Genomic DNA, 17,275 nt, shown 5'->3' with positions numbered 1-17,275 from the left:
GTCATCACATTTAACATTAAAAATTAATCTAGGAATTTAAATGTTAAAAATAAGGAATACATTACACTTTTATTGGTTGATCAATCGTTGAATTGGCATGCTAGGTAGGACTAGTCTTTCTTGACTAATCTTTGTTGTTCATGACAGGTCCCTCTGAGATAAACTTGAATGCAACAGGTCCCTCTGAGATCTGGAAAATGTTTATGCAACTTCTTTGAAATCTGGAAAAGAACTATATGTGTGCAGGTTCCTTGATCTTTGGTGTTGGATGAAGCCTAGGTGATAAGAAACCTTTGAATCTCTGTTGAAACTTGATGAAGCTTTGCTGAATTAACTTGAGATAACAGTCTCTTAACAGGTCCCTTTTATGTATGCTGAACAGGTCCCACTACTGTTGGTGCTGGTAACATGGTCTTCTGGACAGAATAGGTCCCACTGCATAGTGTTTTTAAACAGGTCCCTCTGATTAGAACAAAGACAAAAACAACTTCTTTATTGAGATCTGGAGTGCTGAAACAAACTCTTTGGAAATTTACTGTGAGGAGATGAGATAAGAAATCTTTGAGAATTTACAATGAGGAGATAAGATAAGAAAAACAAAATGCTGATGCTTCTCCCCCACTAAAGCGTTGACTTGTCCTCAAGTCATTATTCAATTGATTAATCAAACAAGAAATAAAAAGAAAAGGAATTCTTACCAGCCAACGAATTGGTTTTCGAGTAAGAATTCTGGTTAGAGTGTGCCAGAGTCTGGTTTTCACATCTAACCCATTTTTTATTATTATTATTATTATTATTATTGTTATTTTTTTTTTACTTTTTTTTTTTAATTTCTTTTGAATTTCTAAATTGAAATGAAATGAATTAAGGCAGAGATACTACAGCTGAAGGCTGCAATATCTCAACCTCTCTCTGTTGAGATACAGTTTGAAGAAAATTTTGCTTGCTGATGGGCTTATTGTAAAGTTTCAAGCGATGACCATTGACAGTAAAGGAGTGGCCTTCTCCATCAATAGTGATGAGCTTGACTGATCCATTGTCATAGACTTGAATGATTTCGTATGGGCCCATCCAATGTGTAGTAAACTTGGCTTTATGATCTCTGAATTTAGAATCAAAGAGTAAAGCCCAGTATCCTTCCTTGAACTGCTTCTTCTTGATATGTGCATCATGTCACTGCTTCCTTTGTTTTTGCATGAGGATTATTGTTTCCTCTGCTTGCTGCCTCATTTCATCCAGCTGGTTCAGTTGTTGAATTCTTTCTTGTTGTGCTTTATTCAGATCAATTTCCAAATCTACAGCCATCTTAAAAGTATGCATTTGAAACTCAATAGGAAGCATTACCTCTTTTCCATACACCAACTGATATGGTGTAAATCTTGTAGTATTCTTCCACGTGATTCTATAAGCCTAGAGTGCATCTTTGAGCTTCTCTTCCCAATTCTTTCTGTTCATTGCCGCCGTCTTAGTGATAATTCCTTCCAAAGTTTTATTTGTGGATTCCACCTGGCCATTGGCCTGTGGATGTTAAGGTGTACTTCTTCTGTGCTTAATTTGATATTTTTCTGTGATGTCCTTAACTAACTTTGAAGTAAACTGAGTACCTTGATCAGTCACTATCTCCCTTGGTACTCCATACCTTACAAAAATCTCTTCAAAAATGAAGTTTACCATTGTTTTTTCAGTTTCTCTAACTAGTGCTTTTGCTTCAGCCCATTTTGTTACGTAATCGGTACATAATAAGATGTACTTCTTACCATTGGAAGTTGGATTAATGGGTCCTATGAAATCTAGAGCCCATTTTTCAAATGGCTCTAGATGCACTTGTGGCTTAAGTGGCATCGCATCTGTAGTTGTTGGCCTGCCCATTCTTTGGCAGTTATCACAACTCTTCACGTACTTCTTGGAATCCTTAAAAATGGATGGCCAGTAGTATCCAAGACTAAGAATCTTGAATGTTGTTCGCTTAGCTGCAAAATTCCCACCACACAGTTCATCATGGAAAGATTTTAAAATATAAATTATATCATCATTTCTTACACATCGTCTAATAATCATATCATAACCAGTGTAAAATAAATCGCCATTAATCCATGAGTATCGAGCACTTTGTTTGACTAGCCTCTTCTTTTCCTTTGGAGTAAAGGATGGGGGTGTTCTTCCTGTAGACAAATAATTGGCCAAGTTAGCATGCCAAGGATTCACTATTGAAATTGCAAATAGATTTTCATCTGGATAAGAATCTTCAACGGGAACAACCTCACCTTGATTTTGCAGTCTAGAAAGAAAATCTGCCACCTGATTCTCCTTACCTGGTCTATCTAACACTGTGATGTTAAATTCTTGTAACAATAATAACCATCTGATAATTCTGCCACCAGTTACTAGTTTGTTCATTAAATGCCTAATGGCAGAATGGTCAGTATGTACAAAAACTTCATAACCAGTTATATAATGTCGGAGTTTATTCACAGCATATATGATGGCAAGCATTTCTTTTTCTGTGACTATGTAGTTTAATTTTGCAGGTGTTAGATTTTTGCTAATGAAATAGATGGCATAATGACAAGATTCCTCTTTTTGGCCTAATGAGGCACCTACTGCAGTATCAGATGCATCTGTAAAGATGTGAAATGGTAGGTTCCAGTTATGTCCTTTCAAGACTGGTGTGGTTGACAACTTATTTTTTAGTGTTTCAAATGCTTGCTGGCAGTTCTCATTCCAGTTGAAAAGTACATCTTTGGCTAGAAGCTTGAACAAAGGTGAAGCTATTTTACTAAAATGTTCAATAAACCTTTTGTAATAGCTTGCATACCCAAGGAAACTTCTTACCTCTTTTTCAGTCTTCGGAATTGGCAAATTGACAATGATCTGGATTTTTTATGGATCAACTTTAATGCCTTGAAAAGAAATATAGTGGCCTAATAATATCCCCTCGTCTAACATCATAAAGCACTTTTCATTGCTCAGGGACAGATTAGCTTCAATACATCTCTTCAAAACTTTTTCAAGATTTATTAATGCATGCTCAAATGAATCACCATACACTAAAAAATCATCCATGTAAACTTCAACGCAATCATGAACTAAATCAGCAAAAATAGCTAACACAGCTCTCTGAAATGTAGCTGGAGCATTGCAAAGTCCAAATGGCAAAACATTATAAGCATAAGTGCCCCAGGGACAAGTAAAAGTGGTTTTGTCCTAGTCCTCTAAGGCTATCCTGATCTGGTTATAGCCACTGAAACCATTAAGAAAAGAGAATGATAATTTCCCAGCTAATGTGTCTAGCACTTGGTCGATAAATGGTAGTGGGAAATAATCTCTGAGCGTTGCTTTGTTCAATTATCTGTAATCGACACAAATCCGCCACTTACCATTTTTCTTGGGCACTACTACCAATGGGGATACCCACTGACTATCAGAGATAGGATAGATAAAATTAACTTTCAACAGTTTTTGTAATTCCTCTCTAACATTATCCTAGAGCAAGGGGTTCATTCGTCTCTGCAGTTGCCTCACTGGTTTGATAGTAGTATCGGTATAAATATGGTGAGTACATGTTTCAGGGTGAATCCCATGCATATCGGTGTAGTCCCAAGCAAATGATTTCTGGTATTTTCTCAATAATTGAATCAATTTCTCTTGCTGAGATGAGTCTAGGTGAGTGCCAATATTCAGAGTTTTTCCTGGACTAATCTCTATGGTCTAAGTCTGTGTGTTTGTGATGGATTGAATGGGAAAAATATCGTGGAATGTTGTTTGCAAAGATTGAATGGTGCATGTTTCCTGAAAATTTTGGGCTAAAAGTTCATCTGCAGCATGATATTGGTCATTTCTCAAATTTTCGGAAATATCAGGTTGAGAAAGGAACAATTCTACCAAATCATCATTATTATGTTCTTGAAAATCATAGATTTGGTTAATGCTAAAAACAGATTGTACTTCTTCTTTGTCATTGTATTTATCGTCAAGCCATAAATTGTGTGCTACTGCTGGTGATTGTGCTGCTGGGTAAAGAGTGAGTTGTTTTCTTTCAGTTCCTCGTGAAATGATCATATTACCCGACCGACATCCTATGAATGCATCAGCAGTTGCTAACCATGGTCTACCAAGGATGATAGGGTGCCCTCCTAAATTGGATTTGGGTTGAAGAACTAAAAAGTCCACTGGATACTCCCAAGAGTCCAGTGAAAAAATTATGTCCTCCAAAATCCCTTCAGGAATCACTTTAGACCTATCAGCAAGTTCTAGAACAATTGTTGTGTGTTGCAAATTTGTGAGCTGGAGTGTTTTCATGGTTTCAAGAGTCATGACATTTATTGCGGCCCCAAGATCTATTAAGGTGTTTGGAATATGTATGTTGTTAATGATTGTAGTGACTCTGGGAATACCAGGATCAACATACTTTTCCATTGAGATGGTATTTGTCATAAGGCCAGCTAAATGTCCAATAACATGAATGGTTTGTGGATCAACCCTTTTCCTAGTGGGCTTCTTAAGGCACAGTTCTTTGATTGCTTTAGTATATATGGGAATGTCTTTTATGGCTTGTAGTAGCGGAATTTTTATATAGACATTTTTGAGCTCGTCTAAAACATCAAACTGTGGTATAGACATTGGAAGTTTTGCTTGGACCAATCGGTCTGGAAAAGGTGGTGAATGTAATGGTTGCATTTGTTTATTTTTGGTGTCATCGTTTTGTTTTCTTTGATTTGCAGTTTCATTTTTATTTTCTTCATTTTCTTCTTGTTTATCAACTGTTGGAGATTCTTTGTGAAGTACCTTACCAGACCTCAAATTGATATTTTTCAAGGGTAATGTGGGATATGAGGTTCCCTCATCGACATTGTAGGCTGGCCTCTCTGCTCTGTTACTTGGATTTGGTACAGGTTGAGCAGGGATTTGAGTAGGTCTGGGAAGTTGTGAGTTAGATGGAAGTTGTAATTGTGGTGGATTTATTGGTGGAGGAGCAGGCAATGCTTTTTGAGTGGGTTGAGGTTGATGTGGGTAAACAACTTGCTGCTAAGGATATTGTTGATATGATTGAGGATATGGCGAGTATGGTTGATATTATTGTTGATATGGCTGTGAGTATGGTTGGTATGATTGAGGATATGAATGATATTGTTGAGAGTATTGTTGAGATGGTCTCCATTGTTGTTGGGGGTAATTTTGGTGTTGCCATGGCATGGGCACATTCCATGAATTCTGAGCATACATCTGATCATGTACAGGAAATTGCAAATTCTGATTTGGCAACATGCCTTGAGGTGCTGGTTTTGGCTGCCATGGTCTCTTTGCGCCCATGTAATACACATTTTCCATATCTGCATTAGCTGCCACATTACAATTCTGCAAAACCTTGACTTTAGAACAGTGAAATATATCATGGTTTCCAGTACAAAAGGCACAGACTTGAATGTTTTCTAATGGGCAGTCTTTTAAGGCATGTTTCTTCCGGCATTTTGGGCAAAAGATAGCTATCATTTGATCTTCCTCTTCTTGTCTCTTCTTAGCTTTTAGAGTGTCAAATTGGGTTCCTAAGGTACTTAACAGATCTGTTTGAATTCCTCTAACAAGTTCCCTATTTCAGCCTTGTGACACTTGCTGAAGCAGATTTTGTGGCTTTGGATGATATGGTTCTTTTTCCAATTTTGGCTTTGCTCCTAGAATATTTTTCACATAACTCAGCAATTTCTTCAAAAGGTAAAGTGGAAATATCACCTTTGCCCATCAAGTTAAGATCATCTAAGTATTCCTCTCGAATGCCTTTCAAGAATATTGTTCGAATCAAATCAAGAGGCATGGTTCAGTGTTTGGATTTTTGTAAATTGTAAACAAACCGTTCTAGGTATTCCTCTAAATTTTCATCCTCTTGTTGTTTCATCCTAAAGATATCATCTTTGGAATATTTTGATCTACAATAAGGTTGGTATTTCTTTAGGAATATTCTTCTCATGCCATCCCAATCAGTTATCGCATGTTCACCAAGCCCCATGAACCATCTTAATATTGATGCTTTTAATGTTGTTGGGAAGAGTCTAAGCCTATGGGCATCATCTGTGTAATCATATGTTCGACATACAATGTCAAACTCAAGCAAGAATGAATCTGGGTCTTCTGAAGCCATGCCATAAAAATTTGGTAGCACAGATGGAGGTATGTTTTTCATTTTTATTTCATCATCTTCTTGTGGTTCTTGAATAGGAAATTTAAAGGTTGACTCTTCCTCGTCTCTTCGACCTTGATTTGGTACTGATCCATCTCCTTCCTCAGCCATTTTGATAGGTTCCTCTGTTCCTTGTTCAGTGTCACTTATTTCAAAGAGAAGATTAAAGAAAGATTGTTGAGTCACTGTGCTACTTTCTCCTTGTATAGAGGATCCAGGGAAATGTTTATTTTGTGATTTGTGTGCTAATAGAATTTGCCTCTCGATGAGTGTGAGTCTCTGCCCTGATTTTTGTTTATCCTCTAATTCTCGTATGGTGACCTCCTCAGCTGGTGTTGTGTGTTCAATGTTTCCTAAAGGGTCTGCTCCTGATGGTAAGTTAGTTTTTGGATGGGGGGTTTTTGTGAATCTACCTTTATTATCTCTAGATCTAGGCATAAGTAAACATGACTTCTAAATCTATGTTTTTGTTTGTTTTTGTTTATTAAAAATTTTGAAATCCTCTAACTACGCCTCCCCGGCAACGGCGCCAAAATGTAGTGACAAACCTAGGGTGCTAGATTAGGCTATATTTATTATCGACCAGGATAAGTAAACTTCGAGGCATGCGTCTAAAATCTATAGACATAAAGGATTCCTAACTAAGTGTTCATTGTGGTAGGTTACAATACTTCTTTACGGAAGGTTAAGATATGCTCCCTATCACCTTGACACTCAGGTCACTCAACTCATTTAACTGTCCTAAAGACACTGTGTATTACTAAACTGAGATTTTGGTCCCCTTACAAGGACACTGTGCATAAAAACTCTGTCTAGTGAACACTCAGCATTTAACACTCATCGTTCATGAAAGATTAAAAGCATACTGAAATCAAAAGCACATTAAAATTCAAATGCATGGAAAACAAGGTCTATGAGGATGCTTTAAAAATATAACGAAGGATCAGACCTCTTACGAGATACAGTTCAATGATCTTAACGATAAATCCCTTAAGCTATCATCATAAACATCATTCATAAGGATTGCTAATTAAATCAACGAAATCATAAGCATAACTCTAATGACTGTGCTTGCTATTCAATATTCAAAAGTTGCTAATGAAATGAAAATGACAGTATACCCGTCCACGCAGGGCCCGTCCGCGTTTCAACGGTATACTGGAATGCGCGCAAGCAACTAAGGTATTTAACGCATGAACAAGGTTATATTGAAACCGTGACTGTAATCGAGTTCTGATATTAAGTTTTTGAAGAGTATACAAAAGCTCTGTTCTCCAAATGATATACAGAGATCAAACAATAACCATGTAACTATGTCTACATCCGTGTTTTTAAAAACAACTAATACACTGTTTACATTTGGATTGAATGTACATTCACTATGCAGTTGTTGCCGCTTTTACTATGGAATGATTTTTGGGTCATTTCCATTCAAAACTGATTTCCAAAAAGAAACAAAACGAAACCGGTTTGGAAACCTATGGCTGTTGTTGTGTTTGTCACCAAAAGGCTGGGGCTTTGACCAGCGTTGACCGCATAACAAGGAGTGTTGGATTCACTGTAGGATCGATGTTTCTCCATGCTTGTACATTCTAGTTTTCGTTCCTATCCCTTGTTTTAGCTTATCTGTCATGCCACATGTCAGATGATGAAGCATTTATAGGATGTTGTAACTTCATGTAACCTTTTTATTAAAAAATCTTAATTTCTAACATAAAAACTCATAAACTAACTTTAATGCAAACTAACAACTATAATATTGTTAACTAATCAATTTCAAGGAATATAAGGGATCTATGGAGGGAAAAGGTAGACAAATGATGTGTTTCAAGAGGAAAAAGAAGGTCATGGAATGGTACCAACACATGCAAATAGGGAATGCAAGATTCAGAAAATGGAACAACATGCATGTGTGAAGTGAGTCGCCGAATCGGCGACCGTTCGTGCAAAACAGTGTCATGCATGTGACAGTAGTGAGATGCTAATGAAAACTGAAATGGTGCTAGTACAAGCTAATATGCATACAAACGACAACAAGCATTCGCAGAAATCAATCAGACAACACTCACACAAGCCAAAACACAAAAAGCGATAAAATTGTTGCAAAAAACAAGTTAAGCGGACTTACCCGGAAATAGTTGAGATGTATGTGTCGAAGACTCCTAGATGTGTTGTGGGATGTCAGAGCTCTAAGATTAGTGTGAGGAAGTGAGCTCTGAAGTGTCGAATAAATAATTTTGAAGCTCATGATGCGCATGCCACAAATCTAGGGAAAAGCGACACTTGGAGGAAGGTTTCTAAAATGATCTTTTCATGTAACCTCCAACTGCTAAAAATAACTCCCTAAAATCTAGGGATGCTTTTGCTATTTCGGGAAAAAGCAACCCATGCATGCAAGTTAATTTTTCTCGGTCCCGGGTGGAACCAGTCAACCAGAGGGCACATGCAACAGCCTGCTTGACCGAGGGTAACTTTTGCGCAGTTTCTGGGAGGAAGTTGGGTTGGTTTCCCAAAGGGATTGTGCAATTCATGGGAGGAGCAGTTGATTGCTGCCCAGAATTACACAATTTCTGGGTTGAGCAGTCCTGCTGGGTCAGATTGTGTAGTTTTCTCTGGGAAGGTTGACTGACAGGATTACGCAATTTCTTAGCCCAGCAGGCTGCCAATCGGATTTGCATAATTTCTGGAGGGAAGACTGGTTCCCCTCTAGAATTGCACAATTTCCTAAGGGAGCTCCTCAACCAATAGTTGGACCAAGTCCAGGGAAGCAGCCTGTAAGGGGAATGCAACAAGTTATCATGTACAAGTTGTCTTGCTGCTAGAAAACCAGTGAAGCTCATTTACTATACATTGTAAGACATGTTGTTGGGGATGGTTGGTAGGAAGGCTCCAAAACAAAGCTAAGGAAAAAATTTGGAGGGTGGTTGTAGTCGCTACAACACTTGGCGACACACTGGTATAACTCCATCTCTCTGAATGGACCTTGTTCGTGAAAATAAAATCTAACACCTCTGGAAGTATTGTTGAGTTCTTTGTTCGTCTTAGTTTCCACACTTGCTTGATTGTAAGATGTAGGATCTACCAAGCTCTTGGTCAGCCGACACACATTCCAAGCCAAGCCAACACAGTTGTTTTGATTTGGGATGAGGGGTATATTGGTGCACAAGCAGTATAATCGTCAGAGTTCAGTTTCATCTCTGGTGTTGCTCTATTGCCAGCAAGCCTAGACATTACCCCGGCAGAGTCATGCAAGAACAAAAGCATCACTCCGTTGCCATCGAGCCTGGTCAGTACCTCGATGGAGTTACTTGCATCAGCTCTCTGCGCAGGAAGCCTTTCTCTTCTTTCACCTTATTCATTTTTCATTTTTTTCAAAAATTTTCACTTTTCATTTTTTTTTCATTTTCATAACTATGCATAGCACTTATTCATTTCAGAGGCGGAAGAGGGATCCCAACTTATTGAGAGAAGAAGTGGTTGTTCCTTCAGAGAAGCAATTTATATATACCTTTGATGTGCTTGTTAAGGTTTTCCCCCTTACCTTACTCTACTTGACTGAGCTGCCAAGGGTTAACCTAAAAAACAACGACTAGAGTAGGTGACACTAGTTAGCGCCCAGGCGTTGTGTTTTCACCAAGGTTCACTTCGAACAATACGTATTTTCCATCGACGTATCATGGACTAAAGATAACAAGTTCTTCATACAGAGGTAAGATGATGGATTACCAATTATTGATAACTGCACAAGTCATCGTGTACTTTACCCAACTCGTTTCAAGAGTCTTGCACGGTCTCATGTGAAACTAACCTACGAACATAAACAAGCAAACAAACACAAAGAAAAGCGGAAGCAGAAGTAAAAGCGAAAGCAAAGCGAGTAAGCGAACAAGAAAGCAAGCAAACAAACATGTAAAGCAAGTAAGAAATCAAGCATGCAAGAAAACACTACTCCTACTACTAAGCTAATAGTGCATGGGCCTGATCACATGAAGTGATACTTCCAATGCAGCCACTGGCACATTGGTCGACCCATGTTGGTGAAGGAATGGTTCGCGAACAACATAGTTGTGTGAACCAACAAACATGAAAGATATAACAATGAATACAAACACACTCCAAGTTTAACTATGTCCACAGAACATAAGTGAGTGCAAGTACATGACATGTAGTCTGTGGACTTATCACGGTGTTGTGTGACACTTCATGTAGTTGTTAAGCATATGCATACTCTCGACTGTGACATGCAAGTAAACAAAAGAAACAAAGACAAATTTCGTCGTGCATGTGTGCTTGCTATGTAAGATTCCTCCAATGCACGAGTGATGGGATCGTGTAGTCTGAGTGCAGGAAGCATTATCTATGTGTGATATTGATCTTCAATGCATACATATCAATTATGAGGAGACTTGGGTGTTTCGACAATGTCCTTGTCGGAAGTGAAACCAACCTCAAGAAAACGAGGGCCTGACATAACCATTAGCTCGGGCTAAAGTGCCTCGACATTCTGTGGGGTTTCGACTTCCTCGACAGATAGATCATCATAATTTGGTGGCTTCGAAAAATCAACTACGATAGAATCATCATCGTGATCGAATACGGGAGTAAATAGATCACGATAGCTACAATCAAAAAAATCAATGATTTCATCGGCATCCTCATGATCTAATGAATCAAATAGAGGGGTAGATGAAAAGCTGACAAATTCACCCTCTATGTTTCTAGAAAAAGTAGAAGAAAAGTCAAGTGGGTTTTCAATGAATAATTTATCCTTTTTGTTGTCAGATGATGGACTCACATCCGGTGTGTCCTGCAAATGATCAATAATGGGTGCATCCATGGATGGAGATACACATGCAAAATCATGGATGTCAGGTTCACCAAAGATGTCAAGAAAGAATGGAGAGGGCTCGAACAGAAGGGAGTCATCCTTCATCGAGTGTTGATGCTCAAGCTCCCAGTCATACTCTTCATGAATGATAGCGCATGTTGGTTGTGAAACACCAACTCCGTCAATGGCTTGATCCTCATTCACAACAATAGTAGAGTCTAGAATGGAATAACACAAGACAATATCATCCATAGGATCATCCGAGTACACATATGGAGGTTGAGGTACAAAATGCATGTGACAACTCAATGGAGTCACAACCAAATCTGCAAGAAAATTAAGCGAAGTGATGTTGGGAGGATGTGATAGTTGAACAAATGTGTGTTCTTTTTCTCCCGCATCACTCTGTAGTGGTGGAGTTGTTTGATGAGGGGACGGCAGACAGTCACTTGTGACAACAACCGTGTCTGTGTGTGATTGTGCAGCTCCATCACTGAAGTATGCTGAGTGGGGCTTGGGCTCGAACTTCTTCTTGGGATGGACTAATTTGTTAAGACAGTATTTTAATCTATTCCAAAGATATGGAAATTTCATCTAGATTTTGAGAGCTTCAAACTGCAAATCACAGAAGCGCTACCAAAAATCCATAGGCGATTTATGCAATGCCTTCTGTTGTTGTAACAGTTTCCAGTCAAGAGGTTCTAGACCAAAATGATGGAAATTAGATTCAATGAGATCACAAGACTGCTCGAGTGACTGCACGTTGTCAGCCAGCCGAATGTAGTGTTGGGTCTTGAAAATGTCATTCATTTCCATTACACTTTCACTATTATGTCCATTATATCACCTCCATTTCACCTCCATTTCACTACTATGTCACTACATTCATCCCACTTTCATTATCATTGGGCCACATTTATGTTTTTCCAAAATTTATTAATTCTTAGCCTTTTTAAGTGAATTTGTGGTTAAAAATTAGAAAATAATGTGCATATGCTTATACCTAACAAGTGGATTGAGATTGTTGACATGTGTAGGTTGAAGGGAGGCTTCTAGAAGACCCTTATGTGGCACTCTAAGGCCAAATTCGAATTTGAGTAAAAAGAATCATGGGATCATGAGGATATGTGTCACATCTCCTAATTGTATTAAAACTCTAAGAAGACATGTGTCTTATCAGTTCCTATTTTGATTAGGACTCTAGAGGTAGAGGGAAAGATTCATGGACTCTCGGTAATGAGATGGCTTCTCATCTTTTTGTATAAATAGGAGATCTCTCTCCTTCATTTGTTAGTTTTTTAGCTTAGAGTTTAGAGCTTAGCTTGTGAGTCTTAGCTTAGCTTGGAGTTTGTATTTCTTCCTTGATGGCTTTTGAAAGCTTTGGAGAACTTTGTTGTACTTTGTAATTTTGAAGAATTTGAATAAAGCTTTGATGTTCTCAACATGGAAGGAGATGTGAAGTAGATGTCATGGAGCATATTAGAATGTAAGGTAGAGTAGATTTCATTTTGTAATTTTGCTTTGATTTCATTATGTCATTTGATTGCTTTCAAGTTTGATAGATTAGAATTTCCATTCATGCAATTTTAATTCATGTAAGTATGTTCAACCAGTTGATTGTGGATTAGTTTTTCTTTACATGTTTTTTCATCAACTAGTGACATGAGATTAACCTCTTTGCTGACTTTGCTTTTCTTAGTTTTTTTAATTCCAGTTCTGTTTTGATTTCAGTCTTATTTACTTGCTTTGTTAGTTAGTTTAGAAATCAACTTGCTCATGTCATTGATGATTATCTCCGAAAGCCATAGCTAGACTAACTGGCGAGGGATCAGATTATGAATGTTGTGAATTGATTTTAGTTTTACTTTTCTACAAATAGATATCAGATTGCTCATGTCATTGATGATTATCTCCGAAAGCCATAGCTAGACTAACTGGCGAGGAATCAGATTATGAATGTTGTGATTTGATTTTAGTTTTACTTTTCTGCAATTAGATATTAAATTGCTCATATCATTGATGGTTACCCCTGAAAGCCATAGCTAGACTAACTGGCGAGGGATCGAATTATGAATGTGTGATTTGATTTTAGTTTTACTTTTCTACAATTAGATATTAAATTGCTCATATCATTGACGGTTACCTCTGAAAGCCATAGCTAGACTAACTGGCGAGGGATCGAATTATGAATGTGAATTTGATTTTAGTTTTACTTTTCTGCAATTAGATATTAAATTTCTCATATCATTGACGGTTACCTCCGAAAGCCATAGCTAGACTAACTAGCGAGGGATCAAATTATGAATGTGTGATTTGATTTTAGTTTTACTTTTTTTTGCAATTTTTGATTTCTTTGAGTGCAGTAGCTTAAATCACTTTTCTGTATTTAGACAGCAGCAAAGATAATAGTTTCATGATCAATAGTTCATTATTTACTTGTTTTAAATAGCAACACATTTTCCATTCTTGTTCAAGCATTACTGTCATCACTAGTACATTCTAAGACCTTCTGAAGTGTTAAGTTCTGGAAATCATTATAGAGGACATAATTGCCTTAAAATCTATATCCATACTTGCCTTCTAGAGACTTAGGAATAGGATTTCCATTTGCATTAGACACTTTAGGAGATCAACAAGAACAAAACCCCAAAACAAAACAAAAACTATAAAACAACGAAGTAAGAAAAAGGTTAACTAAGCACATATGGTGCACCACACTTCATCAGTTTACGATACCCGGATCGATAATTTATGTAGAGCAATTTAAGACATTAAATTGACTAGACATGTAGTACCACCATTGTGGGGATTCATGAAGTGTGTATGCAAGCAGTAAGCTGGCATATTCATCAGATCATTCATTTGCCTTGTCAAGCACGGCAAAGAAGTCTTGTAAGAACATAGGCCAGGCCACTTCGCCTTCACCATCATACGTGAATTCGGACAACAGATCAAAAAACTCCCTTGTGATGTTGAGAGGTTCGACATGCGAAAAATATCATCGAGGGGTGAGTGTGACAGAATCCATGAGAGATGTGAAAAGGTTTAAAACGGGATGAGAGGACACATCTTGTCATTTGTCCCTCCTTCTAGCGCTAGAAATGTTGACGATGTTGGACCTGCCAACATGTTTGGGGATCTCCCTAGTAAGAAGTCCCAACTAGACCTCAGATCATTTGGTGTAGGAGTCCCAGCAGTGGGTCGTACAGTATCGCCTTAACCGCGGTTTCGCACAGAGGCAAGTAATATGCCCTTGTTGGTAGCAAGGGTGTGACATATGCAGCAAGTCAAGGAATGTGCATGAGTGGTTCTAACACACGGAGGGTGAGGTGAGTACGACCCTTGGAAACCTGTGAAAGCACAAAGTTAAGAAGGGAACACACGAACAAAGATGCATCACAACATGGAAGGCAAGTAAGCTAGCAATCCAAAGTGATGGTTAAACCAACAACACATTTCTGTAAGATTCATACATACATATACAGAAAATAGCTACATATGCATGTGTAAGCAAAAAGATAGATATATCATTTAGAGTAAACAAGATAGCTGAAATACAATACGACATATGCATGAAACATGTTGACTCTGTTATATTAAGGAGTGTAAGTTCCAGTCATACAAGACAACCATGGCCAACCACCAGTTTCGATAGTGGAACGTTACAGTCATTTCCGCCTACTCCTTTAAAGAGACATACTAGCTCTGCACAGTGGATAAGCCAAGGCTCGTTACAATATTGTCCAAGCTCTCTTTAAGATACTCCTATCGGAAGCTTGGTTGACCAGAAGCCATTACAATGAGTCATGAGGGACTATATATAGCAAAGGGTGGGGTGGCCCTTGGAATTTCCCTTTGTGACTGTTCATCTATCCTCGTGACTCTCCATCTACTCTATGAATGTTACAACTAAATATCGACACTTGAACTTCCACTTGACAAGACATTACATACAATTTGCACATGTACCCATGTGAGACAAAGTAGGCTTGAGTAAGCCATTCAAGACAGCACTATGACTCGGACAACTATGGGAAGACCAGCTCTTCGACATCCTCATGATGGTTGATGGTAGCAAACTAATGCCATGCTTGGTAGTCCGCGATGTTGTCTGTGTACTCTGTGGTGACATCTTTCTGGAAACGAACTCTTGCCTCCATCACATCTAGGTACATTGCTCGGGCTCCTCTGTCCAACTCGTCTGATAACATGTGCATCATTGCCTTGAGTGCAGTCGGACCAGTGACATACTGATGCATGGTGTTTGCATTGATCACCAAATTTGCGTTGGTGGTTATGCGCATCAACTTTTCAAAGTACGAGTCAAGCTCCAGTCAGACTTGTGCCTTTGTCTTTGCCTCGGTGAGTGTCCCAATAGATGGGATCGCGTGTGTGTGCACAACAACATCCATACTCCTGAATACCCATGCATGGGAAGCCTGTAGACTAGTGATGAGTTGGGGAGGTCTTCATAGTTCTGGATTTGACTTCGGATGCATGCCTTGAAATCCACCTCTTTGGGCTTCATCATCTTGGGCAAGTGTAACGGGGCTCCCTTGTATCTCATTGTCCATGTTTGCATGTAGTCAACAGTAGTATGCAAGTTTGACAAGATATGTGCTCTCCTAGCACATCGTTGTTGCCAACCATTGAGATGGAAAACTGCTTTATGCACGGTACCAAACTTGGAATACAACGCCCGCATGACTGTCTCAAGGGAAAATACTTCATCCAGTATTGCCTTCTTCAACTCTGCTTGGGCGGATGTTGTAACCAGTTATCCTCCCTGCTTGGTCGTTTGTAACTCCTTAGTCATTCGCTCGTTCCCAACTATCAAGAAGCGAACACTCGAGCTAGTGGCTTCGGCATAAGCTCTGGTAGCATCAGCCAACGTTGTTGGATGCTTGTGCATGTCAGAAACAATCACTTATTCCTCAAACTGCACAAGAGATGTGTTGTCCTTCGAAGTAGACACTATGTGAGATTGCACAACTCTATGTTGTGACTCGTTGAATGATATGTTGTGCATCTCTCCTTTCGAATGGTCTCCAAGGATCTCAGTGTCTCCTTGGTCTCTTGGGACTTGCTCTACTTCTGGATCCGGTGAAGCTGGTGGTTCGACCTCTTAATGGTAAGGCATGAGGTTGATGTCTTTCTCTAACTCTTGTTGCTCCATATACGTATCCATCTGCTCAAGTGCTTGTTCAATCTCTTAAGCGAAGTCATGCTCCTGCGACTGCTCACCCAATCTGCTTAGTGCTAGATGTTTGGGTGAGTCGACTACTTGTATGGGTGCAGTTTCATCTATTTTTACTTGTTACACCCCCTGTTGTACATGTTCTTGTTGCACTTCCTTCTCCCATCTGCGCAGCTCCTGTTCCTTCTAGAGTTTCTCCTTCAACTCATGCAACTCCTTCTTTGTTTCCTCCATTCTCTGTTTTTCTCTCTGCCTTTACGCGTTCCTCCTATCGTTCTGTTGCCTCTTCGCCTCTATTTCCAAAGCTTCTTTCTGCACAAGTGGGTCTACTCTGAACTTGCAGCTTTTCTCTGCCTCTGCGATGTCGACAATCTTCCTCATGCCTTTGTCGCGTGCCAGCATGTTTACCTCTATTGTCGTTGTCGTCGGTGCTCTCTTGGATGTTGCTTCACGCTGCTTATCTAACCATTCCATAGCGATGTTGACCAGTTCATTGGGCTTGGAGAAGCTGTAACAATATCTCCATGGGTCCTCCTCCACCCAATGACATGCCCTATGGATCCACTGAAACTGTACTCTTGCACAATGATCTTTTACAAAACAATGCGGGTCATACGGATTGAAGCTTCGTGCATCGAAAGGATATTTCTTGATCTCCTCTACTTCGACATCTGCATGCTTGAAATTTTGTTTTTCATATAACCCGATCCGCAACATAAAAGCAAGCCAAGGTGCCTTCTTCTTCTGGTGAAGCCTAGCTGACAGTCATGCTGAGATGTGGTATGATACCTCTTGCATGGCGAGCTTGTCCATGGAAAACTTCGGCAAAACATGCGGAGGCTTCTCCACGTTGTGCATCCGTATGAAGGTTTCGAATGGTGCGGCATACCAATTTGCTATGTCGATCAGTGCCTCCATTTTTGTCTTTGACATGCAAGGTGGATCCTGCTCAAATATCATCTTGTACATCGGGGTGACAAAATGATCTGACAGTTGTGTGATGACTCCTCTAAAGCTGCATTCAGACAACATTTTACATTAAGTATTCACAGAGGTTTTTGTCAATGTCCATGCCCAC

This window comes from Pinus tabuliformis, chromosome X, assembly GCF_031772625.1.
Source record: "Pinus tabuliformis cultivar Carrire ecotype Pingquan chromosome X, CPIR1, whole genome shotgun sequence".
Classification (NCBI taxonomy): domain Eukaryota; kingdom Viridiplantae; phylum Streptophyta; class Pinopsida; order Pinales; family Pinaceae; genus Pinus; species Pinus tabuliformis.
Note: the sequence above shows the minus strand (reverse complement) of the source record.